A 10,273-nucleotide genomic window follows, 5' to 3' on the forward strand; every position below is an offset into this window, starting at 1 on the left:
CTAAATACGCACGCGCCCTAAATAACGCGTGCGAAACCGCAATGCGTGCGGATGGTGGCTTTAACCCTTCGCGTGCAACCAACAGCATCAACAGGGCAGCCACGGGGGATGCTATATATACATTATATGCACAAACGCATGCGGGTGCCCTACTGGAAGCGCTCCCCGCACACCCATTGTTCCCGATTCAGTGACTCTGCTAGATAAATGCCCGCGTCGCCGCCGCGTCTTCGGAGAGAACGCGCACGTGCGGTCGACATTTATAATAATCATACGCCTCTTCTGCGCGAGTGAGCGCACCCGGGTGCAGGTCGCGGCGACGCTCGGTCTCTCCCCGTGGTCGCTCATGCGCGCCGATGTGGGTGGCACCCGCTTCGGCGGCGTTCGTTGCCCCCTGATGCGCACATATATGTTCCACTCGGGAAGAATAATACGCGTAATCAAAAGAAGGCGCACTCCTTTTATCCAGGCGCTGTCGCAAAAAGCGTGGGCGGAAGCGGTTGAAATGCGCTTAAAATCTACGCAGTGTCTGCAGTGCCGTCCGACGACACTATACTCGGTTACAACTCAAGAACGGCACCACCTCATGTAGTGTATCACTCCGCCAAAGCGCCGGACCCGTGACGTCAGTGCACGCGCGTTTCGAAAGGGGTTTGCTATGAATGCGTGATATCGTCTGCCTTGTCTCACGCAGTTTGTTTGTCGTCACTGGAGTCGTGTATAAGCATATTAAGTTAAAAAAAAAATCACGGGAACGGCTCACGCCATGTTCAAAATATTCCCAGTAACGCCCTACTTGCGCCGCGCGGAGAAACATCCGGCTACGGTGATAAGGCACAGCGGCAACTTCCGGTGCCGTTCTTAAGTTGTCACCGAGTATAGCTACTGCACGCGCAGTATAGTGCCGGTAGGCGCGCCGGCGCTACTGCCGGAAAAACTGCTTGTGCGCATGCGGGGATGTACGCGGGCCCCGTACCGGTGGCGCTTCTCCGCTCTGCTCTCACTCTGTATTGCCGAACACGACCGAGCGTCTGTAGATGTTCCTTTTTGTCCTACCTGAGATTCCTGATATCAAGGCTGGTAGTTTACAGTCCGGCTTTTCCCTCATTTCTTTTTTGACATCCTTAGTTCCAACTGTAAATTTCATGTCTTAGATTAGCCTTCGCCGTTTTAAATGCTTTCTCTCGGTTCGTTGCGTAACGTTAGATGTGGTTAGGTCACGTTAGGATTAGGTAACGTTACGTTATGTTACGTTAGGAGGAGCGAAGTAGCGCCACACGCGGCATCTTTTAGGAGGCGCCGGTGGACGTCGCGTTAGTGCAGCGCTTGTATACCACGGTCGGACGGCAATCTAGATACCGCCTATAAATTATTCAGGCACGCGAGTATGAAATGTATCATCATCACCAAAAAAAATGATAAAGTTCAGAGTCGTAGCCTACTTGATGACCACTTGGGATGTCGCTCCCACACACTTGAACCACTCCTATCCTGCGCCATTCACATCTACTCTTGGATTGATTGATTGTAAAGTTTAAATCGCCCACGCAACGCAGGCGATGGGGCGCGCCGTAGTGGAGGGCTCCGGATTAGTTTTGACCACCTCAGCATCTTTAACGTGCGTCGAAATCTCGCACACACGGGCGTTTTTGCTTTTCGCCTGCATCAGAAAAGCGGCCACCGCGGTCAGGAATCGAACCCGCGTCCTCGTGCTCAGCAGCACAACGCCTTAGCCACTGAGCCACCACGGCGGGTACATCCCCTTTTTACTCGCCAAATTTAGTATCACAGTTTTCTATCCTTTCGTATAATTTTCTATATTTTTTCCTACACACACACACACACACACATACACAACACACACAACACACACACACACACACACACGCGAGGGCTATTACCGTTATTCCGCTTGCATCCACCTTTTGTAAATTGTGACCAGGTGACCCTCCTAACTCACGTGTGTCTCCTAATTTGAGTTAGAACACCTCCTACAAGAATATGCCCCCTTATTCAAGATGCATGCCCACTTGCTGTCAGTACAGCCTTATAACATGAATCTTTGGTGGTCTTTCGCATCGAGTCGATTTCTTTCTGGGCACTCCGTAGGACATCAGGTTTCTGTACACAAGTTACCGTCACAAGTACCGCACGGGTTGTACACTATCCTTCTTCACAGGATGCAGAGTTCAAAATAACGACAATATCAGTAAATACGCCAAACGTACGTCCAGAAACCATGCGAAGCCTTTGTCCAGACACAATCATCATCAACAGCAGCACCATCATATTAATCATCATTACCACCAGCTTCCTTTGTTGCCCGCTGTACGACGAAGACCTGCCGATTTGGGCGGGAATGTGTTTGTATTGGAGTGAAAGCTTTCTTAGTGGTACCGATGACGCCCTGTCAAAAAAAAAAATAGCAGTTTGGTTTTTGTTGTTGTTTTGCTAGTTTTTTTAGCTGTCAATTACCCGACCGCTGATTTCTTTTTTTTTTTTCTTCTTCATGCCTTGTACCATTTTTTACGGTCCATCCCGGCCGATTAACTTTGTTTAGCTGGCATTCACTGTACGTCTGTACCCTTGCAACATATTTTTCTTGTATATTTTACTGGCGTTTACGTTGCGAATTCTTATGCATTTTTGCGTAAATTACATTTAAACAGTGTTAATTTATTTTCTGCATTCCCCTTCGCTGCTACCCTGCATATTGACTGCTTTCGTTGCGTTCACTTATCGAGGGTCCCGTCGCAGTCCCTGGACTTTGGGACCCTTGTCTGCAAAACACAACCCGCTCCTGTATTCTTTTGCCGAAATAATAAACTTTATTTGATTTGATTTGACCTTATGGAAATGTATATATCCACCCCTATGTAGCAATGTTTTATACCTTGTACACGCCCCTCATGTAGCAAAAGTTTTTTTATATGCCGTATACCAACCCCCTATGTGGCAAATGTTTTCGATACCCTGTATATCCACCCCTTGTGTAATACCCCCTTGTGGGGTCTTTAAGGAAATAAAATATGATGATGATTTGGTTTTTCCCATACACCGGTTCGCCGACCGAAAACCTCTGATAAGATCTCTGAACACACGACGCATGCGTGAAACCGGGATTACATTGAGCCTAAAGGCCCGTTCACACTTGCGACGAAAGCGAGCGAAAGCGACGAAAGCGACGGAAGCGACGGAAATTTCTGTCGCTTTCGTCGCTTGGCATCGCCTTCGTCGCGCGACGAGAGCGATCGGTCTCGACCAATTTTTGTCGCCTCCGTCGCGCCGTCGCTTTTGAAGCGGAAGCAGGAGGCGAGACTTCCTGACGTCATATCCTGACAAAGCACCCGGATGCTGTGTCTCCACAAGCGGCGAAGCTCCCGTGAAGTCTCACTGCGAGCGCGAGACAATAACAAGAAAACCAAAAAATAGTCGTCGCCCGTCGCTCGACGTCGCGTGCAAGTGTGAACAGCAAAGGTGGCGATCGCTCTCGCTTTCGTCGCTTTGTCGCGTCGCTTCGTCGCAAGTGTGAACGGTCGCTAAACGGTTACTTGAAAATCGCGACAACGGAACGGTTCTGGATAAGGGCAACACACGCATCAATCACGAAGAAGGAGTGCAATAGTATACCGTTATCTCATTACCACGTAGTGGTGTACGTTTAGATAGCTCGTCGATGCGTTTACTTGGTGCGCGAAAAATGGCCGCATGGGTTCTTTCCTCGTTTGCAATTTGGGAGTCTTCGAAGGTTTTGACGATCGACCGGCCGACGTACTTTCACCGAAGGTTGGACGCATTGTTAGCGAAGGTTTTCACGCACTTTTGAACGCGGTTTTGATCTCTGAAAGCTTTCGCGCTCCTCTCAACTTTCTTTAGGAAGGCACGCAGTAAAGTTTGTCCTCTTCAACACATATTCCAACGGAAATCCAGGTTGGGCTTGGTAGACCAGCGCAAGCTGACCGCGACAAGGCCTGGCGGCGGAGGGGCACAAGCTTTTGGCGCCGTGGAAAGAGGACTCCACCCACGTTTCTCCCTTTAATCCTCTCCCCAACGTCAATGAAGTTTTACTGAACTGAACTGAGACCTGTCCCGGAAAAACTCCCACCAAGCGGCCCCGGATGGCCCTTTCAGCCGTATACCCACTCATTGTTTGTCCCCCGATCCTCTTTCGCCATAAAACCCAGTTCCCCGTACAGTTGTCGTTCCGTCTTCGGTGTCCGCTTTGTTACCCGTGTGACCCCCTTGTCATCAATTTTGCTATGAATCCACGGCATGGTGCGGGTCGCGGACGCAGACGCAACGCGAAGAGCCTCCATTAAAGACTAATTGCGGCGCCACCTGGTGGCCATGACACCCTTTTTCTTTCGCTAGTTTCTTTTTGTGTTTTTTTTTTGCGCACGTTACCTGGCGATGGCGAATGATAAGTCATCAACACGCGAAGCACGTACATCAGGCGTACATATGCAGGGAGGGGCGGCCAACGACCAAATCTCCGCGGTGGGATAGCTAGCTCGGGCACAATCATTTGTACTGCGACGTTTTATTTGAGATTCAAAGAAGAGTGGGCCGTGTCGTGTAAGCACTGCTATTGTAATAACGAATCTGAAGATAAAAGAAGCTGTCTCCAGACAAAACTGCGCGCACGTCAGCGAACCTTACCGACTCACTCGTGAACGGTAGGTTATGCTTCCCACGGTTATTGGCTCAAACACTTCAGCGGATGTGTATAGACTACTGAGCATGTCTTGCAAATACCTGTTTTCAGAAAGAAAGAAAGAAAGAAAGAAAGAAAGAAAGAAAGAAAGAAAGAAAGAAAGAAAGAAAGAAAGAAAGAATAATTGGCGCAGCCTGCACTAATGGTGAAAGGCTGGAGAAAAAGCAGAGCTGGCGGCCCCTCCCCCTTCGTCGGAGACCCGGATGTTGCATCTCGCATTTATTTTTGAACTTGATGATAAAAGTTATACATGCCTGGCAGATAGGCCCGGATCGTTTCGTCCACAAGCTTTCACATCTCCCCCAAAGTGGACCGCGCTAGCACGCCCTAGAACCCACGGTCAACCAAGTCCAAAGCCAACGCCCGCGCTACGAACCCAAAGGAAATGCAGTGTACCCACAATGCGATAATAGCTCGATTAGATAGACCCTGCATACAGAAAAACGCGAGTAACCCACGTTTGATTCCGACTACGGGAGGTGTTTTTTTTTCTTTCGCTTGGCGACACCTGTTATTGTTCGTCGCCGCCCAGTACCCCTCGGGCCTTTGGTTGACCCAGTGGTTCGGCTGCCGGTTTCACGGCATCAAAGTCCCGGGTTAGATTCTCAGGACCTCTGTAACCACACTGCTTTTTTGGGGCTTCGAGGCTTTTGGTGCGACGGACGGACAGAGCTTGGCCTCAACAGCTCTTCTGTTGGAAGGCGAGCAGCCTTCATCGGGAGTGTGTTGATCCTATATAGAGCTACGCAAGAACCACGTATTCGTCACCAAAACAGCGTCAAGCACGGAGTTGTTTAATCGCATAAACAGTACATGTTGGCGCCATTGAAGAACTTTAGCGTGGGCCCTTTTTCGAGTCCCCTACGACCGCCCTTCTTTTTTAAAGCAACAGCTGGCCCCACCGCGCATTTCGCTCGTGTTCGCGCTCCTTTTGAACCGAAGGTTACACATCCTGCGCCTGCTTTTAACTCTTTCGCTACCGCGCCTATCAAAATCGATCAATTTGATCGATACTTTTGGGAGCGCCTTTTCATAGCGTTCCAGGCGTTTCTCGAACAAGTAAAGCTGTTCGGAGTTAGACCAGAAAATGGCCTTTCAAAATCAGTTTTGTTTTTATTTTTGCTGCGGAAATGGGATTTTTGACACGCTTTTGAATCACCTGAGTGTGGAAAAGGGGCGTGGTCATCGCGCGTCACTGCTACTAACGAAGAATGCGTGCAACTCGTAATTACTCTGCACCAGCGGTTGTTTTTTGCTATCAGGGCGTGAATGGGGAACTAGCAAACGATTTTCAATCGTCAGGTTCACGCTCTGACAGTAATAATCCCAGAAATCGGTTGAAAATATCAAGCAGTGCCTGGTTGCAAAGCTACTTTATGATTTTAGGCAGTTTTATTGCCTTTGCGCACATTGTTCTAAGTACTGTGGTAGTTCTACTTACCCCAGGACCATTCGCAAACAGTTTACAACAGTTTCGGTTTTGTTTCTGCATCGCGAAATTCATATTTAGCGCTACTACGCAGTTACCCAACATCAACGCTACCTGCCATGGCGCCTGGAGCGTCCGCGACTGATCCTCGAACAGAGCACGGTGCTCCTGATTCCCCCCCCCCCCCCCCCCCCCCCAACCCAATTTCTGCGATAGGAACTTCAGATGAAAGTCAAAAGATCACACCCAGTCGCCAGATATTTGTTCCGCTGAGGACAGCGCTTCAAACCGGCCTTACACTCCCAGCTGTTCGACTTCCAGATTCGTTTCCATGCGAGGGTATATCCCGGTGTCTAATGTTGCTGCTTAGTTGAACAATCTATTTGGATGGAGTCTCCGATAACGATAAGTTTTTGTACTGTTCCATTTGAAAAATGTTAGGTGGCGCTGCAATAGAGGAGGCTCGTTGTGCTGATCTTTTTCATCGCGCAACTGCTACTCGGCCAAAGATCGCAGGGCACGATTCTAGCTCATCGTACCTCATTTTTGCGAGCAAGGCTACAATTGCGAGTAAGAAGATGATAATGAAGCTCAGCTTTATGTTTTGAGAGATAACTGACCGTGAACGACAACAAGCATCAGCCACGGTGTTCCGTTTTCAACTTCATGCATGTTTTTTCCGCATCGCGTGCTAGTCCCAAATATTGTGCTCGCTGTAAATGAAAATTCAGCCATTGACATGATGTTTTTACGTTATGTGGGTGCAAATTGGTGCCTCTGATAATGACAAACCGCCAGGTTTATTCCAGGAAACCACCCGAAATTGCACATTTTGAATTGGAGGTTGGGCTTCACCGCATGACACGAGCACCGTGCATGCTAACATTTTTTTTTTATATCTGACAAACTGTTCCGCGCAAGTCGACATTTTTTCTAGGTCGTGTTTTTGAAATGTTTCCCTACAAAATGTATATTCTATTTTTTTTCTACTACTGGTGGTTTGATAAATGCAACTCCTTTTTTATCATTTTTTTCGACAACTTGACAAAAATTTTGATTTTGATATTTTTTTCACAACTATGATATATAAAAACCTTTAAAAAACTGGTGTTATTGGAAAGGCCGTTAAATAATCTGCATTTTGTGTTCCTGCAATTAGTGCCTCACCAATTTTTTAGCAGGAAAAAAATGTTTTCTTGGACCCCTAAAATTAGTCAATTTTCCGGCGGTAGCGAAAGAGTTAAGAAACACTACGAGAAGGTTCGACGCATACTTTTACAAAACGCTAATGCAGAGTATGCATTTTTATCCCTCCAAAATCGGGGAATAAGCGCTAAGGCACACCAGGCCACAGCGGTGACGAATTCCGCGCTTCAAAAGGATGATCACAGTGGCATAAATGTAAAGAACAGGGTCCGAGGCTTGTTTAATTGGCATAAGCAACAAACACCGTCGACAACCAGAGAGATCGAGCTTTAAATCATGCAAGCTGCAAGTTTCGTGCGAAAAAACTCCGAGGCCCTCGTGACGCCTCTTGGGTCCACCTCCAGGTCTCAAGTTATCCGGAAGGTGACACTTCCTACGTCTCAGTGTTTTCAGGCCGCGACAGCGGCTCACAGAGCGAGGCGCGATCACGGCCTAATATTATACCCCCCGCTCCCGCCGGGAAGACAACGCTCGTGACAGATGGATGGATGATGCGGGGAAGATGAGCGGAGCTCCGTATAGTGTCTCTCCAGAGAGGGCCTTTCTTCCTCCCTTCCTGGTTCGCGCTCCCTCCCACGGCCGCCTCTTTCAAGTTCCCACCGCGCCGCCTTCTTAGCGCCCGCGTATTTATAGACGCACTACCTCTATAACGAAGGGGGCTCCGAGCAGCAGCAGGTTACCACGGTGGTGCGGGCTTACACGATGTTCGCTCTCGCGCGGACACGATCGGAATCGATAAGGCGCGTAAGTGCACCGCGCAGGACCTAGAAAGAACAGCGCACGACGAGGCCAGAGAGCTGAGCACCTGGTGCGCCGTATACACACGGTGAATCGAGACCAGCATTCTGATCGCCGCCGAAAATGGTTTGGCAAATGTTGCAAGAATATTCATGTCGCGTTTTCTCTGTATACACTCAATCGCGGAGAATTGTGTCATGGAGAAACGAAATACGAACACGAAAATATGAACCACAACACGCAAAATTGAAAAAAATATTGTTCGTGGAGGTCCAAATGGCGCGCTATTGTTATATAGAAGAAAGTGTGTGACAGCTGCATCTTACCGGTACTCATCTACGGGGCAGAAACTTGGAGGCTCGCTAAGAGGGTTCATCTTAAATTGACAACGACTCAGCGGGCAATGGAGCGGAAGATGATAGGTGTAACATTAAGGGAAAAGAAGAGAGCGGAGTGGGTCAGCGAATAAACGCGTGTTAAGGACATATTAGTAGACATTAAGAAGAAATGGACGTGGGAAGGGCATGTGATGAGAAGGCAAGATAACCGCTGGTCATTAAGGGTAACAGAGTGGATCCCTAGAGAAGGCAAGCGTGGCAGGGGGCGGCAGAAAGTTAGATGGGCAGATGAGATCAAGAAGTTTGCAGGGATAAATTGGTCCCAGTTGGCACAGGACCGGTAAATTGGAGATGAATGGGAGAGGCATTTGCCCTGCAGGGGGCGTATATAGGCTGGTGATGATGATGATCGTTATAAAAGCCACATTTCCCAACTTTGGCAGTGTAATTAAGCCACGCATTCATTTGAATCGCGCCATTTGTGTTCTAGTTTATATTTTCCCGATCGCGTTGCATTTGTCTATGAATGTACCCCTCACTTCGGGGACCAAGAAGAAAAGCTGTTTGACTCCAACTTCCTCCACAAAAACGTCATTCGAGATGCGACATAAACGTCGTTTGCCCGTGGCGCCTCGCGAATCATAAGTCGCACGTGTATTCACTTTTCTACAACGCCAGGTTCAGACTGCAGCTGTCGCAACTGTTGTGACATGTGCAAACTGCGCGATACGGCGTTTAATTCCTCTCCATCAAATTACGTGAATCGCCGTATCCCACGTCCACACATATCTTACGACATGTCTGTTCCGCCAGTAGCCCACACATGGCATAACACGGCTTTCTGCTGCTGCTCCCTTGGCATGAAATAATTTAGAGAACACTGCTGAAAAAGTCGCAGTCTCAGTCGACTAGTACGGCCACCAAGTATTTGCTTCGACAGTTTGCGTCAGAAGACTTCAGGTACAGCCAACTGAAGTTTAACTCGCCGTCACGGACAGACGTGTTGCCCAGTGTACACGTGTTGTGCAGTGAAGTTCACAAGACGAAGTTCACAAGACGAAGTTCAAAAGACGAAGTTCAAAAGACGGAGTTCACAAGACGAAGTTCACAAGACGAAGTTGACAAGATGAAGTTCAGAAGACGAAGTTCAGACGACGAAGTTCACAAGACGGAGTTCACAAGACGAAGTTCAGAATACGAAGTTCAGGCGGGTTGAATTTCCGAGTCACAAAGTAAAGATTCGTTGCATTGTAAAGAAATCATAAATGTTTAGTTTCAAACTGAATCAAAGGCGAAATCGCGCTCCCGACAAGAAAATCGGAAAAGAAGGAGATAAGACTACACCACCCGCGGCAGATGAGCAAGAAAGTCGAGGAAGTCAGATATATATATCACGTGACCGAAGAAGGCAAACAGGAAGGACCGCGTGCGCTACCACAAGGCGAGTGCCGAGACGGAATTGGGCTAGAGAAGAATGAGAAGAAGCGGCGCAGAAGACGACGGTGCTGAAGAAAGAAAGAAAGAAGGAACGGAGGAAGAGAAGAAAGAAAGAAAGTAAGAAAGAAAGAAAGAAAGAAAGAAAGAAAGAAAGAAAGAAAGGAGAATTTGAAGAGCGGAACTCTTCTCTCGTCGCCGCCCCTATAAGAAGAGACCGACCATACGGGAACGGGAATTGTGTAAACGGACCGGGCTGTTAAGGAAGGGCGCCGGGGTGCACAATTTTCCGCGACCTCGGCGGCTGCAGCGCCTTTTATCAAGGCACGTACGAGACGACGACGACGAATTAGAGGGGCCAATGACCGGCACTATACGGATGTACGGCAGTCGCACACGGTGGTGGTGCGGGAC

The sequence above is a fragment of the Haemaphysalis longicornis genome, unplaced genomic scaffold, assembly GCF_048455015.1.
Source record: "Haemaphysalis longicornis isolate Haplotype H1 unplaced genomic scaffold, Haemaphysalis longicornis Haplotype H1 scaffold_6, whole genome shotgun sequence".
In the NCBI taxonomy this organism is placed as follows: domain Eukaryota; kingdom Metazoa; phylum Arthropoda; class Arachnida; order Ixodida; family Ixodidae; genus Haemaphysalis; species Haemaphysalis longicornis.